Source organism: Mustela putorius, unplaced genomic scaffold (genome assembly GCF_011764305.1).
Source record: "Mustela putorius furo isolate JIRA1106 unplaced genomic scaffold, ASM1176430v1.1 tig00003846_pilon_pilon_pilon, whole genome shotgun sequence".
In the NCBI taxonomy this organism is placed as follows: domain Eukaryota; kingdom Metazoa; phylum Chordata; class Mammalia; order Carnivora; family Mustelidae; genus Mustela; species Mustela putorius.
The window spans coordinates 11,820,609-11,842,489 of NW_025421999.1; the positions used below are offsets into that span (position 1 = coordinate 11,820,609).

General features: G+C 41.1%; 1 protein-coding gene across 7 annotated transcripts in view; it reads left to right on the top strand.

Moving 5' to 3' along the window:
* The window catches only part of PAG1 (phosphoprotein membrane anchor with glycosphingolipid microdomains 1), a 135,389-nt gene that overhangs the window by 79,426 nt on the left and 34,082 nt on the right, over positions 1 to 21,881 (top strand). For 6 of the 7 annotated variants that reach the window (XR_006601506.1, XM_045063167.1, XM_045063166.1 and 3 more), the window contains one exon: positions 1,719 to 1,811. The gene's annotated coding sequence lies outside the window, so the exon portion shown is untranslated. Of the gene's footprint in view, positions 1 to 1,718; positions 1,812 to 6,307; positions 6,927 to 21,881 lie in introns of those variants that run through there. The other variant, XM_045063169.1, reaches the window with a different exon arrangement.

The window sequence follows — 21,881 nt, forward strand, 5'->3', positions numbered from 1 at the left end:
AAAATTATTCTTTTCATATCTTTTTTTTGTTTTTTTCCTGCAGCAGTTTGATTTAGATAATCCAATCTTGCTTCTATTTCTAACAAATTCAGGAGCATTCTCTGGGACCAGCCATGATGGCATGGGGAAGTGGAGATGGTTACAGCTGGAATCCACATCTAAATATATCTGCAGGGCAGGGTTTCAGGAGGAGGTTTGTTGAAAATCTAATGAAAGAGCTAAAGGTGGTTTGGGAAGGGCCCTTGTCTGTCAAGCCCTCACCCAGTGAAGGCGCCCTGCCCTTTTAGTTTGCATGATTGACAGCGGAAAGACCTGGAGTCAGGTCAGAAGGAGACAGCCCATGATTGTGTGTCTTATTCTGGTCTTTTTAGACTTATTCAAGAAAAGAAAATAATAATAGCTGAATGCAGTGGCAAACAAAAGCCCGCCGTTTCTCCCTTGGTAACTGTCAGGGAAACAATAGATGTACCTTGAGACAGTGTAAATAATCTGCTGACTGTGCTGTGGAAGAAAGCTACATACGGTCTGTGATGATCCTATGTGACCCTAATAGAACCTCACTAGATGTAGGTCTAGAAGGCTCGTGTTGCGCTCAGTTCTTCATCTTCAAATCTGGAATCGTAGCTCAGTCCGTTAAAATAATTGAGAGGTTCTGAATCTTAGTTAGCAGCTAGGATGTTCCCCTCAGGGTGTAAGCTCATTCATTCCTTCTTCCCATCGCCCTCCCCTAGTCCTACCTCCCATGCTGTACGAACTATGGTGCCTTACATGAAACCGAGGTTCAGTTCGGGAGAGATTTGTGAGGAGATGGGGAGAGACGTGGAGAGGGAAGGGGGATGGAGGAAAGGCTGGGCACCAAAACTAGACCAAAACCATGGATGGAATGAGACCCGGCGCGCACGCAGATGAATCAGGAGGGAAGAGAAGGGGAGACACCCCAGTCATCCCCTCCATTTCTGCACGTCATCTTCGTTCCCACAGTGAAGTGGGTAAAGGAACAATGTGGGATCAGGAGATCTGTATGTCATGTAGGTCACACGGTTCATGCTGTACTGAAGATGCTTCTTTTTTTTTTTTTTTTTAAAGATTTATTTGAGAGCACACGTGCCCATGGGGGTTAGGATGGGGGTGTATGATGCAGAGGGAGAGGGAGAGGAAGAATCTCGAGCCGTCTGTATACCCAGTGTGGAGCCTGATGTTAGCTCAATCTCAGATCTCCCCCTGAGACCATGACCTGAGCTGAAATCATGTATCAGGTGCTTAATCCACTGAGCCACCCAGGCACCCTGAAGGTGTTCCTTTTTGAGTAAGACATTCTCATAATTAAATCATAGCTTACTTTATTTAAAAGCATCAATCTTAAATACATCCCTCGTTTTATCCCAAATTTAGGTAACAGATACTTGAATTTTATTATTAACTGCAATAAGACAGATTTATTTATCGTAATATTACGAAAAATATGGAAAGAGCAAGTAAATTGATGAGTGTTTGATCAGACATGAACTGTTACGTTGGAGATCATATTTTTATTTATTTACTACTATTTGTAGTTTTCCTCGAATTTGCAGCTTGCTTTGCTTGGGAAGGAAGAAAAGCTCAATGTTTGGCCCAAATTTACTCATGTTTTTACAACGAACTGGACAAGTATCTTTGACAGTCTGTATCCATCTGCTTTTTTTTTTTTTACCCTAGTTTTCTTTTCTTTTTGGTTACAGGCCAAGCAGGAAAAGAGGACTCTCGCCACCACATTTCAAAGGGAGTCCACCACCAGAACTTTGGTTCCTTATTGGGACAAACATTTCTCCAAGGTAAATACTACCATTGTTCAATAAGGGGGCCCCTCATTAGAATTTTCAGGGCGCAGTGGTGCCGCACACAGGCTTGATTGTTGCATCTGACAAGCCTCGAGTGCCATGAGGGAGGGAGGGGAGAAGTGAGTGGAGCCGAGGGATATCCCAGAGAACGGAGAGCAGAGCGCCCTCAGAATCCGGGGCTCGCGGAGTCACACTACACGTGTGTGGGAGGAGGGGAGGCAAGGGAAGGCGGTGCTTTTTTCTTCATGTTAATCTCTCTCTCAGGCGTTCATGAAAACAGCAGCCAGTGTGGTTTGATGATAAAAATAGCATTTTTGTCTTCTATGGGAAACGCGTGGTACGGTCCTTCCTAGAAGTTACAATCCAATATGTACTATATTCATGTCAGAAAGGGAAAGAAAACAGAGTCATAATATTTTACACCAACTAAGACTTACAGATGTGGAAGATTTTAAAGAAATCCATGCGCTCCTTTCATGAAAATTACCTACTAAGTAAGGCTGTGGGTGGTCTGTGACAGGGACTTCCCATCCTTAATGCCTCTTCTTCGGGGAGGAGAAGGCATCCATGTGGAAGAGAGAATGGGAATATGAGAGAGAGACGTCAAAGAGGAGTCTGTCAGCACATACTCTATGTTTCAGAGGAGTAACTCCGGGCGCTTTCTTTATGAATCATGAGCTTAGCGGGAGTAAAGGCTTAACAGAAGCAGCTGAATTCGTTGTAGGCTTTAGCATTCATGAATTGGCTGCCACTATTTTAACACAAATTGCTGTGTCATTTCTGTGAAGTTCCCCTGTTGCTGCTCAGTCTGTAGCCAAAAGCTGTTTTTGCTAAGCCCTGAAATTCAATCTGATAAAACTCTCCTTCCTTCCTGATAAAGATACCCATGTTCACCACCCACAGAAATGCAAAAATATACGATCCAATTTAAAAGAAAATAAACTTGTCAGCTTTCTCTGTTTAGCAGTTAATATATGGCCGACATTACTCAGTCCTTAGCTCGCCAGAATGTGCTTTCAGATTGGCAAGGGGCGAGTAATGGGTTCCTCGTCGTCAGTCCTCGTCCTGGTGGTTCTTTTCGGAAGGGGCTGGGTGGGGGGAATGGAAGCTGTACATTAGAGGAGAATTCTGTGATACTATTCATTGTCTGTTCTGACAGAGAAGACATTGTTTGTTCACTGTAATAGGCTTGGCAGGAATCTGTGCTGTGCATACAGAATGGGGGAAGCAGCACTGGAGAATATCAAAATCCAAAGCAATAGATTAGCTTAGAGATTTTTTAAAAAAATATATTTTAATAGCTTCTCATGACTGTAGGTGCAAGTCATAATTTAAGGAAATAGTTTTCCTGCAAGTGACAGTTTTCTTCTTCACCTTTCATTATGCGTGTATTACATAAAAAAGGCTTTAAGACAGCAGTGTGCCTATTTAAATACCGTGGTAACAAGAATTACAATCATGAAGTTTATAAACACACCAGACCTGCTTGGAGATGGTTCCCTGTGCCTTAGCATTCACGTCAGTGGAAGTGAAAAACAACCTCGGCACCCGCTCTGGTGATGCACGGAAGCCAGTGTGAGCTGCCTAAGGTGAGAGAGAAAAGGCGCATTAAGTGATGTGTTTGGAGGTAAGAAGTCCACTGCCAGAGACGGTGCGAGAGCAAGCCATGCCCCAGACGTCCACAACCTTAAAGTCAACGACCGTCAAAGTGAAGGTGGAAAGCAGTGTGCAAACCCTGCCTTGGAAACTGAGAGCGAAAAGAGATCTTGTCAGGCTGCGGTCTGCTGTGTTCACAGAGCACATGAGCTAGACCAGGGGAGCTCCAAGAGCAGGTGTGCTGGGGCCATTCCCAGCCAAGTTCAAGGGCCCCTCGTCCTTGTGCTCCAAGAGAGATTTCTCATATTCCTCAGGCTTAGCTTGTATTTATCAGAACTCTGTGTATAATTTTATAAGAACAATATCCTATAAATTACAACATTTCTAAAATTACAGTTGTGATGATGTTGGTGCGCAGTCAGTCATTAAATGATTGCAAACCCTGCTTGGATTTTTATGTAACCTATGGAAGGATCTGTCTTAGATGCCTAAAGCCAGTCTTTTCCTCTGCTACTTATGACATCGTTCAGGTACATTATCTGCTTGGTTTTTAAATTTCTTAGTCTTTTGAAATGTGTTCGGCAATCTTTTTAAAAATGTGTTTGTAGAACTCTTAAAAATATGTAAATATACATGATGGTATTTTCAAGGAAATACCAAAGGAACCAAGTACAATTAACCAAGATGTTACAAAACTGTTTCCCTTTATTGCTTCAATATATTGGCACATTTATTTTTGTCTATTTTAAAAGTAGTTTTTATTTTATCATTTTTAACAACCACATTAAGGGCTAGTAAGGGAGATAAGGCTGGTTTCGACTGCTCCTGCAGGTGTCCCTTGGAGGCGCTGCGGTGGGAAGGCAGGGGACCAAGGAGCCTCAGAAGACAGTTTGCTGGATTACTGCTGGTCTATCTGTGACCCGGCGGCCACATCTACTGTCCTGTCTTCCTGTCATTCTGCTGCGGGAACCCCCGGTAACCACCGTTTTGGAGCCCCGATCATTAGCTTGTACCAGTGACCTGGTCCCGCAGAGCCTGGCCCTCAGCCTGCCGCAAAGCTGTGGGAGCTCGCAGGCTTTCGAAGCCCGTGTGTGTGGCCTCTAGAGGCAGGATCATATAGCCTGGTCTGGCTTCCTTCACATCCTGGTCACTAGGGGACAAGGAGTATCTTGGTCTTAAAATGAGGAGTTGCAAAGGGCTTGTTTCACCTGTGACAGCTCATCCTTGTCTGTTGGGAAAGGAAGCATATATCAGTGGGGGCACATGGGAGTACACACTTAACGACACTATTTTCTTCAGCAAACACTTAAACTACACTTACTGTGGGGCAAGCAGGCGTCTAAGCACTTTGCAAATACTAACTCATTTAATCCTCTGCTTTCATTATTATTATTCACATTTTACTGAAGAAGAAACTGCAGCTCAGAGAGGGTGAGTGACTTGCCCGGGGATCCACAGGTAATGAGGGCGGATGGCATGTGCCTGCCGGGGGCGGGGGTCTGCGCCAGAGTCCAGGCATGAGGGCTTTGCACTCCCCACAGGTACCTCCTATACCAACAGCAGAGTTTGCTCCATGGTCCTGTCCCTTTGGGGTCTGCCATCCCTGCAGAAGCGCACACAGTGTGTTACATTGCTGGGTTTTGAACTGTACACCTCTTGCCTCTTGGCCTTTACAACAGGGAAGAAGAATTTTTAATTTCTGAGTGGGTACAGGTTTGTGCTGTATGGTCAAGCCAGGGTACCAGGCACTGCAGCCCCTGGCTGTCAGGGGGAGCTGTACCCCACAGCAGGCCTGCGGACGACCTCCCGAGCTGCGCTGGGAGAAAGGCCAAGGGCCATGCTCTCCCTCTTCCTCAACACCTCGTTCACCAAGTGAGTCCTAAACCTTTTGATGTGCTCCAGCCCCGAGGCCAGCGGTGCTGGACTTGCCATTATTAAGAGCAGCCACTGTTCAAGCTGATATTTCAATAAGATGGATGTTTGACCATTCTCCTCTCTGACCTGCTGTGAGGATTTAGCTGCCTTTAGGAGGTCTTGCCTGACCCCAGTACTTCCCAGAGAGTGGTGTTAATGGGTGCAGCTCCCTTCCACCACTCTGGAAAGAGAAAAGAAAGGGGGTTTCATTAATGATCAGCTATGTTTGAGAGATGTGGATTAAATTAAATTAAATTGATGTACGTATTGCAGGTTTTTCCAAATTCTCTTGTGACTCTCCACAGCAAGATATAGAGTGCAGAATTTCCTAAATGTTTTATTCTGCCAGATGGGGAGAAATGTCTGGCAACACCCCTTTGAGCAGAGCTGCCTTGAGAAAAGGAGAGACAACAGAACAGGTCATAGAAGGTAGTCAGGTATTGAGGAAAGATCAGTCAGCTACATTTGGGATTCCTGACTTTCACTCCGTCTTAAAACCAGTAGTCACTGGGACCTCAGCGCGTCAGATTTCTTATCTGTAAATATGGAGGATAGAACTGGATTATCTCTAAGCTATTTTCATCTTTGTGAAAAGCTGGCAATCATTTGTTTGTGTCCTACCTGGCTCCAGAAGGACTTTTAAGAATAAGGCACAATATAGAATGCATTAAGACAGAGTAAATTAAAAACAGGTGGGGGTAAAATGAGGCATAGGGAATAGAAGGTAGGAAAGACAGGAAGGAATGAGGTTAGTATGCAGAATGAATTCTGTGAAATCCTTCATGGTGGATATGAAAGTGCCTTGGGGATCTGCGCCAGAGTCCAGGCTTTTTTTTTTTCTTTTTAAGATTTTATTTATTTATTTGACAAACAGAGAACACAGTAGGCAGAGAGGCAGGCAGAGAGAGAGAGAGAGAGAGGAGGAGCAGGCTCCCTGCTGAGCAGAGAGCCCAGTGCGGGACTCGATCCCAGGACCCTTAGGATCATGTCCTGAGCCGAAGGCAGAGGCTTTAACCCACAGAGCCACCCAGGTGCTCCTTGTTCAGTGCTTTTTGATGAACAGGTTGAAGAGAGAGGAACTAGAATCATAGTTTCGGGATTAACGTTTCCTATGCTAAAAACAAATGTTTGCTGCAGAAACGGTTCCCAGTTTTGAGACCAGTTTTTTCTCACGGTTTTTAAATTCTATGGCCTTTTGGTCTTTCAGGTCGAGATTTTGGCTCTGTGTCAGGCTGGTGCCAAAGAGATGGGCTGTCCATAAAAGTGCCTCACAGGGAGCTGTGCATACATCATCCTCATTGATGAAACCAGTACACACTGTGGAGCTGCTCTGCCTGGGCACATGTGCAGGCATCTGAGTCTCGCTCAATTCCCCGGACTCTGGAGTGTTCCCCAGAGCCTGGAGGGCTGTGTGATGGGAGGCCAGCGGGCTGAGTGGGACGGTGTCTCGGGCAGAGACCGTTTGTGTGACCTTCCTTGTACAGCATCGTTACTTCAATTCTGTTTTCAGGATGCCCATCCCCTTGCCCCCCACCCACATCTGACTTCCAACCCTTTGTCTTCGCCTGGATCAGGATCTACCTGCAGCCTCTTAATAAGGTCAGAGATGTCCCCGGGTCTTTCACTGTTAGGGTGCTAAAGGTTCAAATCCAAGTCTTCTTTTTAAAGTCTTAGTAAATAGAATGATTACTGAAATATTTTTAAAGAATATGATACTGTTGGAAGACCTCATAGAGTATAGAAAGCCCTTAGTGACAGTCAGAGAAACAAGCATGTCATTCAAATGCTGCAAGCCCATCGCAGCTTTCATTAGTTTTGATATTTAATCACATTTTATTACTTTATGTAGTGGCTAGCTGACTGGTGAGACAAGAAACATAAGAATTATCAATGTCATTCTAAGCTGCAGTCCTCTGGACAAAATTCTTATATACTTAGCATAGTTTTTTTTCCTAAACTGGGTAGTAGTTACATGGGTGTTTATTGTATCATACTTTCTGTAAATCTTAAATATCTGAATATATTTGGTAAGTTTCATATCCGCTTTTTGGAATATTGCATAAAATTCTATGTTAGAAAAAGTAGTAGTGACCATCATTCAATTCAGCTTTTTATTTATTAGAAATAAGTATCAGCCATACCCTTAATATATGTATCCTCATACACCCGTTGGCAAGCGGACAACACAGTCAGAATGGACAAAATAGAGATATTTATTGCAGAGAAATGCTTGCAAACAGCAGCCAAAACCTTTCTATCTTGTCTTATTGTTTTATAAGTAAACACAAAAATTATCGTAGGTCGATTATGTTTGTCCAAAATGGTAGCTACCTGAACATTAGTTAATGAAAGCAATTATTATCTGTTTTGATATTGTAACATATTAAATATAACTTGGAACTTATGTATTTGAAACATATATAAAAATATTTATATATTTGATATATATGTCATATGCCTGTATGTCTTTTCAAAAACTAATCTGCAAATTATGCATTTTATTCTATAATTAATTTAGAGTAAATTGAATAGTACATCACTTGTTAAATAGGAAACACTCAAGGGGTGCCTGTGTAGCTCAGTCAGTTAAGCATCCCAGTCTTGGTTTCAGTTCCGGTCATGATCCCCGGATTGTAAGATCGAGCCCCATATTGGGCTCTGTGCTGGTTGTGGAGCTTAAGATTCTCTCTCACCCTCTGCCCCTCCTCCCCTTAAAAAAAAAGAAACACTCAAAATAGAATTATTGAAGTTTATATGTGAGCATGATAATACAAAGAATTGTACTTAAGTCACCTCTTCCTTATATACTATAAAATTTTTAATCCAAACACTTCCACTGGAGGCTTGCGAATACATACTTATGCAGGTCAAAGCAGGAGAAGACTTGAGTGAAGCCTGGACAGGACGTTGCAGTAATTACCTGTAGTCAGTTTAAAGAGAATGCTGCTGTTCTGGAGTAAGTGGTTGGTAATGAGATAATATGAGGTATGGTGAGGTGCAGAAAGAAGATCAAAGGCCGACAGTAGAGTCAGTTGATTGGAAGACAATGTTATGAAACCACTGTTGCCCTGCCTCCCCCCCCCCACCCCCACTACATCACAGGTGCATCTGCTGCCATTTCCTGTTCCGTCTCTCTGGGAAAGTCAGCCATTGCCTCTGCTTGCGGGTGCTGACCTCTGATATGTTACACAAGCCCCTGTCCTGTTGATGTTCTCTTTACTTGTTGTAAGATATACATTACGTATGTATACTATGTTGAAATACCAATCATAAATGAATGGCATGTCCCCTATTTATTGTTCATTTTACACCAAAGAGTGACTTGTTCCTAAGAAGCCCTATTTTTCTTAATCGGGTTGCATTTCTTAGAGTTGCGTTTCCTTGTGTTCTTGGATGTTGGAGCATAATTTGTACTGTCTTGTTAGATAGCGTCTTAGTTTTCATGTTCTGACTTCACTATTTTTTTATTATAGTAAATTTTACATCTGTTACATTCAAATGCAGCTAATGAGTTTCAAAATCGTTTCAATCAGCATCATCATTTTCCAACAATCTTAATGTTGCTTGACTCTTCTAATTGTTAATTTAAAAATCCAACTGTCATCGGAGTAACTACTCTTTAATAAAACCTCGATAAAAGTCTAATGAAACATTTCTGTGGATTTGACCTAAGGAAAAAGAAATATACATAAGCGAAGTATCTTTTGTATTTAATTAATTGGTATAAGCTACAACATTTCTCTGTGTGTTGTAACTAGCTTTCATTTTCAAACTTTGGAAGAATGAGTCATTTGTACTAGGAAGTAGATGTTAAAGAACTATGTTTGGCAACTTGGAGAACATTTTTAGCATTTGAATTTCCCTATTTATAGTACAGCATCAGGCAGAGTAAAATGTTTGGCATTTCTATAAGGGATGCAAACTCTTTAACATTCTCTGTTGTGATCTAACAATTCATTTCAGAGTAAGATGAATCAGTCTTGTTTGGAAAATGTTTTATACAAATATTGGCAAGGAAACTGTAACTGCATTTCTGTGGATTTTAAAAATGCAAACTCCCCTAAAGTAAATGATGACAAATTTCACAATATTATTGCTTTCTTCTGCATTACTGTAGTTCTATGTGAATTGCCTTTTATTACTTTAAATTCCACACTACTCTGTCCCATTCCTTGCTTTTTAGATTTTTGCTAACCCATGTTGAAATCAGAGACCATGTTTCTAGGTCCCTCCAAATACCAAGTTCTTTTTAATCTAACCTTCTACTCTCCACAGTGCTTTTTGCATTATTTAAATTCTATATTACTTTATTAACATATGGCCTTTTCTCTTACATTAGACAGTATGAGAACAGTAATTTATAGGGTTTTGCACTTTAAGTGGCCGAATAGAGACATTCATATTCTCTCTCTCATTCTCTCTTTTACATATCCCCCCCCCACACACAAAGTGTTGAACTAATAAAAAATAGTGCAAACTAAATGTAATGTGCTATCCTCGATGGGATAACAAAAAAGGGACATTAGTGAAAACTAATAAAATCTGAATAATGCATGGACATTACTTAATAATAATGTACCGGGATTGGTTCATTAGCTATACAAATGTACCATGTTAATGTACAAAGTTAATAGTAGATTAGAAAAATTACAATAACTATATTTATGGCTAATGTATTAAACAGTAGAGTTGACTGCAGTCTGCTTTGTGATAAGAATAATTAGGGTACAAAGTGATAACTGTTCCCTTTTTGCCAAGGTCCTTTTTGAATATAACCCTCTGTAGCAGACTTTGGCAAAATCTGGGGCCAGATCCAGCCAACCACCATTTGTGTGGGCCTTGAACACGCTCTGCTATGATCTTGCCTGTGCCCCTTTCCAGAAAGCTGAGAGGGTGCAGGCTCAAGCTTCCTGGGCTGGATTCCCAGCCATTTGGTTAGGGGTTTTATTTGACTTGTTTAACCTCTCTGGACTTCATTTTCCATTTCTAGAAAATCAGGAGGTCACATCAGATTTTTCTCTTCAGTAATCTGTGACTTAGAGCCTTTCTACTCTGAATGTACACTCGAAGTCTGTGATTGTAGCTATGGAATTCATTAAAGATGAAATTTTGGCACTGAGCCAATTTGCATGCGTTATTATACTTTATAGCATAAGATTAATATCATTTTTCAGCACTTTTGAATTCTGCCAAAAAGGAAATAGTCCCTGAAAATAATACTGTTGCCACATGAGGGTCACTTATGCATTAAAAAGACAAGATCACAATGTCTTAAAATACCCACATTAGATCTGAACTAAAAATCATATTAAAATATTAAATTTTACTTTAATTTGTGATGGAGTACACAAAAGTACATATAAGGTACATTTTCAAACAAAAATTTTAGGTTAATGTGCTTTTTGATCATATACTTAAATGATTTTGAATTTATTATTTAATATAATTTATAGTGTTATGTGGCATTCTAGTTAATGATAATAAAATTTTGAATACCTAATTATTCTCAAGCCATTTACAGACATTTAAGATCCTGCCAAGTGTCCATATTATGCTTGTTGAGTTAATCATTAGGAAGTTACTCATTTGACAATTATTTCTTAATTCCTTTTGAGCCAGTCATTGTCCATAAGAAGAAATTAGTTTCTAGCTCTAATATTTCAGTGCTTTATTTTGATTAGGGGAATATAAAAAAAGAAAGTTTATTTAGGTCTGCCTTGAAAGTTAAATCAAATAATAACCACTTGATTGGTGGAGGCACTCTCAGGAATGGCTGAATAGTGATTCTCAGCTTTGACTGTTCAATAAAATCACTCAAGGGGCTTTTAAAAGTCCCTCTGTGCAACTTTTACCCCAACCTAATCAAGCCAATCTCTGGAGTCATTGTTTTAAAATTTCCCAAGTGCTTCCAATACACAGCGCAAGTCAAGAACTCTTAGCCTTAAGGAAGAGTGAGGGAGGGGCACCTGGGATGCTCAGTGGGTTAAGCCTCTGCCTTCTCCTCAGGTCATGATCTCAGGGTCCTGGGATCGAGGCTCACATCGGGCTGTCTGCTCAGCGAGGAGCCTGCTTCCCCCTCTCTCTCTGCCTGCCTCTCTGCCTACTTGTGACTTCTGTGTGTGTGTGTGTGTCAAATAAATAAAATCTTTTAAAAAAATTTTTTTCATTAAAAACAAAACAAAAATGGAGGAGTGAGGGATGCCTCTTGCTATGATCTTTATACAGCAGAACTCTCCCACCCTTGGAAATTGGGTGACTTCAGTAGCTATGGGTCATTTAAAGAGTGAACAGTAGTCCTCTCATGTCCATAGGGGACATATTCCAAGCCCCCCATGGATGTCTGAACCCACAGATAGTACAGAACCCTGTCTGTACTATGTCTTTCCTACACATACCCCCTGTGATAAAGCTTAATTTAGCAATTAGGCACAGTAGGAGATTAAAGTAGGAGATTAAAAAACAATTACTAAGAGTAAGTAGAATGATTAAAACAGCATGTTATAATAAAAGTTATCTGAATGTGGTCTCTCTCAGAATACTTTACTGGACTGTACTTGTCCTTCTGGTCATGATGGGATAGAATGCCCATGGGATGAGCTGACATGGCAGAATGCATTCTGACAATGACAGAAGCATCATGATGTAATGTTAGGCTACTACTGACTGTGTGACAACACATCAGGGGGCCATGTGTTTCTGGACCCCCCGGATGGCTGCGGATAACTGAGACCGCAAAGGCCATACTGTGGATAAAGGGGAGAACTACTGTAAACATCCAAAGAGAAAGAAGCTTGCCTGATTACAGAACAAAAGCATGTCCCTTGCCCTAAATCTTCACCTCGCAGATACCAGGAGAGTCTGCCCTGATTTTGAAATTGCTTGCCCCAGCACTACAGTGTTTGCTTTGGCTCTTGTTTTGTGTGGCACTGTAGTTCACATGCAAGACCAGTGAGAACTAGCATTTAGTGAGTACATCTGGTGAGTTTCAGGCCCTGTGCTAAACACCATTCTGTCTCACGGCCAGGACCAAAAGAAGCTACTCACTTCAAAATAAAATAAAAAGTCGGAGTTTTGTTTTGTCAGAGAAGTTGTATCTCAGTGTAATTGGATATTTGATCATTTATTCGTCTGTTAAGACAACATTTGTTGAATTTATGGGCTGTTCCAAAGTAAGTTTTTAAAGTACTTTCAAAGGTTTAAAGCATAAAGGATCTGTGTGTGTTACCTTTTGCTTCATTATAAGATTAGTGGCTTAAATATGACCATTTATGACTTCTGCTGTTTGCAGTTCAAGCTGGACTTAGTTGGGCAATTCCTCTGGTCTCAACCAGTCTCCCACACACAACAATACTCTGCTGTGGTTTCGCTTTGCTCATCTCAGCTGGCTCTCACATGTCTGGGGTGTGGGCTGGACAACAGCTGGTCAAACTGTGGTCCCTGTGACCTTTCATCCTTCAGCAGGGCTCGCCTGTTCCTCCTCACATGAGGGAGTTAGGGTTACCTAGAGAATGAATGCAGGTATATAAGGTACCCTAGGCCTGATCTGAGAACTGTCACTATCATGTCTGCCATGCTTCTTGGCCAAAGCTAGTCAAAAGTCCAATCTAGATCCAGGGCTCGGGAAATAGACTTGATCTCTCGGTGGATGATATTAAGAAGTCCTATTACGAAGTCCTTTCTTTTATAAGAAAGAAGGAGAGTAATTGTGGTTATTTTTGCAATCAGGTCACAGGTGAAAACCCTAATTCTGTCTTGGGACGTTAAGGGAGGTGTCTGGGAGATGGTTTGAACAGGTTCAAACCAGGAAAACAAACAGAGCACTGGAGGTGAAAGCAATAGCAGAGCAGACCTGTCAAACTGCAGCTTCCTTAGTAAAAAACAAAGTAGAAATTGTAAAATTTCCCAGATGGAGGAAATATGTCCAGTCCAACACAGAGCATGTAGAAAGCACTCAACATGTACTTTTTCATTCATTTATATTTACGTCATTTACATTAAAAAAACAGTACAGTGTGGGTAGGCCCATAAGACAGATGTAATAACGTGAGAGCTTTACAGCTTTCCATCTGAGTGACCTTAGACAAGTTACCAACTTCCATAGCTCTCTTCAGTACAGTGAAGAGAGTAATGCTTTTTGTATGTTAGTTTTTGCTATGTAACAAACCGTGCCGCAGTTTACTGTCTACTTGGCTCTGGTCTACTTGGCTCCTGATTCTGTGGGCTGGACCATTATGGCAGTTCTGACTTCAGTTGGGCTCGTATATATGTCTGCAGTCAGCTGTCAGTCAGCTAGGTGTCTGCTCCTAGCTGGGGTGCAGTGAGGGTGTCTGGTCCACATGGTGCTCATCTAGCCAGCTAGTCTGGGCTTACTCTCACAGAGGATCTCAAGAGTGAGAGCAGAAGCATGTAAACCTTATGGTCTAGGTTCACAATTGACACGCTGTTGCTTCTTGATGCATTTCATTAGACAAGTTAAGTCACAAGGGAAAGCAAGAATTAAGAGTAGAGACATAGGCAACATTTTTTACTGGAAGGACCTATGAAGTCAAATTGCAAGCAGTGAGGATACAGGGAAGAGAAGAATTGTAACCATTTGTACAATGGTTCTAACCTACCTATCATTCACAAAAAGCCTATGAAGAATAAGTTAAATGTAACTTGATTTTTCTAGGTGAGACTCTAAGTTAAAAAGCATCTGGCAAATGGTAGATGCTCCATAAAAAGAAGCTATTAACTTTTTCTTACATACATTAGAAATCAGATTTTCAGCCAGATTTCTTTTAGTTGCCTATTTTAAAGACTATTAGGTGAACCTCCAAATGGTATTCACAAAGGTTAAATAAATGTTATGCTTTCTTGCTGTGTTGCACAAAGATGATACAAGTAGGGAAAAGCTCATTGCCCGTGAGTGCATGCGTATCTTGGCTTAGAATTCAGGTTGTGTGTCACCTGATGAGGGTGACAAACCAGCAGTGGAGCTAGGCATTTTCACAGCTGCCCAGGAGAAAGACATGCTTAATAAGGGTCAACTCAAGAAAAAAGTTAGAGACAGTAAAGCATTATATTTCAACTCAAAAAATATTAAAGTCCTTTTTAATGGGTTAGAACTCATTTTTAAACCTATGAAAAAAAAAACAGCCTTAATAAATCTTTATTGATTTTTTCACTGTTGTGTTTTAAGTATTTTCACAAAACCAGCTAACCCCCATATTGTTCCAGATTTATCTGTCTGACAGCTAGAATATCTCTAATCAGTGATGTGAACTGGGTCCCAGAAAAAAGACTACCTTCTTTAAAATAAATAGAACATCAAAGGTTATTCAAGAACGTGTAGTATAGAAAAATGGCACATGCTCACTGAGGCTAGTGTCTGCTTTTTTTACACCTGCGGTAATTTGAAGCTCCTCAAAGGGATCTCAGATGACCCCTGGGCTCTGCATCCCAAATCCAGCCTGCGTTCCCAGCCCTCCACCTCCAGAAGCCCCACAGCCCACAAAGGGCTGTGTCCACCTGCTGACACTGGTTTCCAGGGGCTCCCCTTCCATCATATTGTAGCTCCTTTCATGATTTTAGGAAGTCCTTGAGGTGGAGAGATTAAGACCTATGGCTGTCCTCCTCTCTCTCACTTTCCTCCTCTCTGAGCGACGGGGGTGAAACTCCATAAGCCTCAGTTCCTTATTTTGCCAATAATGATTGCCCAGACATTTATGTTTACATGGTAGTTCCATCATACGGCTATTAACAGAAATGTCGAATCCCAGAAATTTAGGTCATCAGAAAGAAAAAGAGAATGTAAATTAAAATGTTCAAGACAGCCCAACACAACCAGGTTTGCTCGTGGCCTTGCTTCTGCCTTTAAAGCCTGTGGGTCACAGCCATAATCACCATCCGGTCTCACTCTGAAACACGGGTGCACAGGCCATGCTTTCCATAAAAGCTTCAGTGCCCTCGCCATCAGAGTAAACAGTTTATTTGAACACTTGGTGTTTGTTTTTCAAGTATTGTTTTATGGGCCATGTAATAACGTCCCTTACCTGGTCCCGAGCATATGGTAATAAGTATTCATGGATGTGATTGTGTCTGTCTCTGCATGCCTGGGAATGATTTCTGCTTTATGAAATTCATGCTGGCAAGGACAGTGGTTTTTGTTGATACTAATAGACCATCTGGGGCTTGCTATTCTAAATGTGATGGCTCTGTTTATACATAATGTCTTTAAGGGAAATTCCATATTTTTTGACATTTGCTTGCCAAACTAGAAGTTGTATTTGGGTTTCTGAACCCAGATGAGAGAATTTTACCCTTGCAGACCCAGCAAATCTCTTAAAATACAGCAATGATTTTTTTATAAGTAAAAAGTAAATGCAAATGTGCTGTCCTCAATCTCAAAATCCCTGGACATCGTAAGGTTTTTAGTTTGTTACTATAAAGGAATGTACTATATATTACACATTTTACATTGAGCACATGCCCTGAATGCTATTGGAAACCCTAGTCACCCGAAAACCATCGACAGATTTATTAAGTGTAATTGATTTCATTCTTCAGATTTTAGATGATTAGGAAATGTAAATATTAGTTCGACCTCATACCTCTATAGTATTCATGCAAGTTCTCACAGGCTGACACAGTGAAGGACCACCCTTCTTCTCCCTGTTAAGACCATGGAACATTATCCCTTTTAGAGGATGCCATACCTTTCAGAAGGATGGCAACCAACACCCAACATGGAGGGTGGGGAGTCATCATTGGCCGCAGTCCCCACCCTACTCTGTTATTCCCCACCCATCAGGTTGAATGTCAATCACCACTAATAAATAGTTTTGTGCTGTGGTTTTCTTAAGGTAGAGTTAAAAAGAAAGCAAAAGATAGAATGAACAGGTTCTGTCTTTAAAGAAAAACGAGAAACATGTTTCTTTGAGAAAGAGAAACTTAATTCCTCGTGGTTAATATCCACCTGGCCTGCCTCAGTGTTTGCGGTACGTGCCAGGCCCCTGCGGCACTGGAGCTGGTGGCTGGTGGCAGCTGTGTGCTCTTTGCTTTCCTGGCTTGTTGATGAGAACTTCACTTCATATGAGACCACAATTTTTTAATACCACGTATAGTGAGGAAAGACTATAGGATCTAGAGTGGAAGGCAGTGGAAGGGGATGGCTCCCCTCTTTCCTAGTTAGGGTGGGTCCTAGTTAGGTTGGGTCCTAGTTAGGGTCTTGGCCATTGGCCAGCCTCTTAATCTCTCTGGTCTGTTGTTTCCTCAGCTTAAAACAACAATAATGATATTTTTAAAAGAAAGAAAAATAAACCCTGCCCTAAATTGCTCATAGGATTGTTAAGCTACTCAAAAAGTAAAATCTGTGAAAATGTTTGATGAACTGAGGTATTACACAGAAATAATGTGATAATAATAGCTGCTCTGAACCTGAGGGCTGAGGGAAGATGAAGGCTTCCGGGTCTTTGTAGATGAGGAAAGGACTCAGGTTGAGAAGCTCCACCCGGAGCATGGGGTGACTTACCACAGAAGTAGGAGTTCGCCTGTATCTGTCAGACACCTGACCCCGTGTCCATTCCGTGTGTTATGAATAATGTTGTGTTTCGTGCCTTTTTTCCTGCCATTGCCATAACAAGTGCTAAGGCAGACTGACATCATAGGACTTTGGGTGCATAAGATGCCAGGAAGAGAGTAAGATCAAAGTAAGGAAAAGGGCCTAAGACTGAACCTCAGAGAAGAATCACAGTATCACACAACCGGGGAGAGGAGTAAGGCTCTGGGAATGTCCTCTCAGCGTGCGGTTGGCACCACGGTTTGTCATTTTCATTTCCATTCACATGAGCCCGTGGCACTTCAGTTGACACACTGATGACAGTCATTATGAATAGTTCCATGAGGTGCCCACATGAAATGGGTTCTTCCTTTTTTACAAAGACAGACACATAGAAACTTAATCACAGACCTCACCGTCTCATGAGTGTGAGTTAACTGACCCGGGCAGACAAAATCCTTGATTGTTATTGGATCGTTTCAGTGACAGAAGTGAAAAAAAAAAAAAAAAAGATGAATAGAGGCCTGATGGTTGCATCTAGAGGCTTAATCAGTTCAGATTCATATTTTGGCAAGAAGACTTCCTAGTTAGTGCCTTGTCTTGCACCGCAAAACCCAGTGTCTGATTACACCTCTTTTCGTGACATTAAGATTAATCACTGGGTTCAGGTGTAATCATCCTGACTCACTCACTACAGAGTTTCCCATCAGCCCCAACCCTATAGTTCGAACCGTCTTTGGATGAGCATTGCTGAGGAACGATGGTTAGTTCTGAGTTGGCTTTGTGACTGTTTATGGCCTACTGTCTCCGTTACTAGGTTCCTATATGTTTCCATAAAAGTCTATTTGAAATTGAATTATATTTTAAACAAATTTGAATTGGTCATTGTTTAAAATAGTATTTTTTTGTGAAACATATCATTTCATAATACCACTATCTTACAAATGCAAATTTGTGTATATTAGATTTGGTTAAGGCAAGCTCTACCATCTCTTTGAATTTTGTAGTGTGATCAACCATCCTGCATCTGAAGCAGCCGGTTCTGATGTTGATAACAATTGCAGTTCACCCTGTGCATTCAGTATAGCTCTATTTAACTAAAAAGAGAATCAGAGACCAACTGTACATTTAAATACTTTATATACTTGGAGTTTTTAAAAGATGCAGATTCCTTAAATATATTTTTGAATAAAATACATTTTTGTTAAAATAGCAAGGAAAGCAGAAGGAGGAACTAATATTTATCAAGTGCCTTTTCTGGGCGAGGGCACTAAACTGCATGTTTCACAGGCTACAAACATAGCTTATTTTGCTAGTGATATCAAATATACTTTTCTGTACTGAATGGGAAACTGAAATACTGAAGATTCTCAATGAAGCTGACATGCAAACATAGCACATATTTGGAAGGCTGGCAGAGTGTGTTATCAATATGGCTTAAAGTGCTAATCTAGACCCAACAGAAGCGCCTCAGAATAGAGGTAGTGTCCAACTGTCGATTCCATATGTCAGTAGGATTTGTCCTGAAGATACTACAGCTGACTTCCTGGCCACGTCTATTAGTATCATGTGGTAATAATGGAAGGGTAAGATTACTGACAAAAGATCCCAGGCCATAATAAATCCCCCAACATGAAGTGGATGCTTTTTGCAGTGTAACTCCTGTCCCAAGCCAGACCTGGATGGGAAGGGCCAATAACAAGAGATGCAAAAACTTCTCCTTGAAGAGGATCCAATGCCAAAGAAGCATGGTGTTTACCGCCCCACCCCCATAAAGTGGTCTAAAGAAACCTGAACAGAAGATTGGGAGTGCTGTTTCAACCGTTAATGTCTAGCTGCTTTCTGCTGGGAAGTGAAAGAAACAGCCAAGACTGCAAGATGTGCGCACAGAGAAGCCCTCCGGCAGAAGCGTCGAGCCGGCAAGGCACAGGGTGCAAATCGCCTTCTCTGCAAACGCAGCTGGCCCCGTGGGTCTCATTAAAATCCCAGCACGTGCATATCGCCTGGGGAACTAAAGGGTAGAATTGCCACTGGACACACTCTCATTTATTATCTATCACACCAGTAGTTTCACCCTTCAAGGGGACACGACTGTCCTCAGCACAGTCTTGGTCAGCCTGCACACGTATGCAGCCACACGCCCTGTCGGGGTTTACGGAGCCCCTGCTGCTCTTGTAGGTGCTGGAGTTCGAGCTGTGAGGACAGAGGGTCCTCATGGGGCTTATACACTGAAGAGGATCCCGCAAGCGTAAACACAAAGTCTAACACAGAAGACGCTTTCAGCTGGGACGCCTGGAAAGGAAGAAAGGAGAATGGGATAAAGGCTGAGGTGGCGACGGGCAAGGAGGGCGCTGGAAGTCTTCCTGAGAACATGGTGCTTGAACCGGATAGAAGAAAACGAAGAGGAAGTGGCTAGGACTTGAAGGATGAACATTCCATCAGACAAAGACTTAGGATAGAGGGCCCAGGGTGACGACCCAGAGCTGGAAGGAAAAGGCCACAGCAGCCTTGCAGTAACTGTTTTGTCTGAGGTGAACAAAATGCCTTGTGCAGCGATGCTTTTAAGCAACGTTGCATTTAAGCAACGATGCTCAAGAGGAAAGCTAAAGTAGCCTAAAGTGTAATGCAGAGTATCGCCGTCCTATTGTGTTCATTTCCAGGACACTCTCTACCCGTAAGAATTGTGGGTCACTTTGCAAGTGGGAGATAATGAACGTCCTTGTGCTCAGCCTTGACAAGCTACCGAAAACCAGGGCTATGTGAGAACCAGTAGACAATCAGGAGATTTTTTTTTGTTGTTGTTATTTCTTGTTGTTTATATTTGAATATACTTTAAAAATAGAATGATTTTAATTATTAAAGTTAAAACTAATCATTTTAATTATTTTTTATTTAGTCAATCAACATGTTTAGCCCTACGACTTCTAGATGAGTGTTTTGAGGAATTCAGAGAAACATATGTAGACAACACAGCAGAGAGAGAACGTGCCTCAGTACCAATGTCTTCTGGGTCTGGGTCTTTATGTTGCAAGCTCAGATACCACCTTCCGGAATAGACTCTAAACATGCTCTCTTTGGGCCCAAGCTCTGAGGATATATGTGTGCAAAACACTTGGTTGATGTGGTTACCAGTGTGGACTTGTGTGGGAAGAGGGACGATGAGCTTTTTTTTTTTTTTCACGTGGTCACATGCTGACTATGCAGGTTTCAGTACCATCAGAAATGAGACGAAGTTACATTTAGAAACAGGAATGAATAATCCCGCGAAGTGATTCTCGGTCCTAACTATGCATTCAGATGCTCTGGAGATACACTTACAAATGTCAATGTCCAGACCCATTCCCGACTGATGCCCATTTCTAGGGTTAGGCTTGGGCAGTTCATACATCATAAAAAGTTTCCCAAGTGACTCTAATCTATAGCCAGGGCTGAAAACCCTAATCTAATTCAGAGGAACTTACTAATTCTGTTTAACCTTTAGGATAAAGTTGGTTTGATTTCAGTTATCTTAGTCTTTGTATCTTGTATATCATCTGGATACTTCTTTCATTATTTCCTTCAAGTAAAGGTCAGAACTTAGGATCCAGGAGACAGACTTAGTGGGAACATCCCTTTCCCTCCTAACCTCCTCTCTCCCTTCCTTCCTTCCTTCCTCTTTCCTTCCTTTTATCCTTTGCTTTAAAAAAAAAAAAAAAAAAAAAAAAAAAAAAAAGTCTCTTCTTATAAAACCTATTCTAGACATTGAAAACTTGAAAAATCTATAAGCAGTTCATGATAATTAAATTTAAAACTTCATGTGTGCAATATTTAGAAATTAAGATTTGCTTCTAAGAAATATTGAGGTTGCTATAATAAAGACATTCATATATAAGGCTCTTCAAAATGTTTGAAATAAAAAACTTGCAGTTGCAGTTGGTGTCGAGAAAGGAAAGAAAGACCTAGACTAAGGTAATTGCCATAATTGAGGATAATTACATCTTTGAGTTTCCAGCCAGCTATATGAGAGGGGAAGAGAAAAGGGAAATATGATTTTCGTACATACAGTTGAGTTGTTATTAAGAAAAGGCAAACTAATGTAGCAGGATAAAAAGCCTTTTTCCAGGCACTAAAATCTCTGAGTTTATCACACAGACACACAAAGCTTTATGTACTACAGAACAGAACAGTGTCATTAATAGTTTTACCAAAAAATGCAGATAAACAAATCCTGACAGTTTCCTATATTATGATTTTATAACAGCCGCCTCATTAAGACATTAGTCCATAGGCTTAGCTGCTACCTAGTGGAGCCCTCGCTCACGGCAGTAGGACCCCATCAGCTATGATATGGAGGATATTAATATTCCAGTCAGCCAGGGTAGCAGTCCATCCTTCAGTCCATCCGAAAGCCATATCCAGTAGGGGAAAAGGCATCGGACACAACTCTGTTAGGAAATTTGAGAGATTGGAATTTGAGTGATCCAACACAGTCTTGGGGAGAGTATTAATAGTTTGGGGACTCTATTGAAATCATACACCTTGGTGACTCGGATGGACCCTGGATCCTTCCATTCCAGAATCAGACTTATGACAGATGAGTGAATGTCGTAGAATGTCTCCGATGGTTCTTAATCATGTTGTCAAGACGATGAAACCGCGTACGCAGGTAACTTCTAGCAGACCAGCTGTCCCTAAAACTTGCTTGTTCCTGATAATACACCAACGAAATAAAATGAAATGAAATTTCAAAGACTTTGAAGAAAGGTCTAAGCAAAGTAACGTAAAAAAGATTGAATCCTTCTCCTAAATTTCAGGACTAATAATGTATTGTTTTACAATTAGTACTGAGGAATCTCATAACCATTATAAATAATTGCTTACAAAAAGAACTGGAATGAAGCCACTTGGCTTAGATCATTTAATCCAATGAATTAAAATGATAAATACTAATTTCTTTTCCCAATGGCAACAACGAGATGTCAGTCACTATTTTGATTTTTTTATGAGTTTTCTTTTTTGTCTCAAAACATACCTTC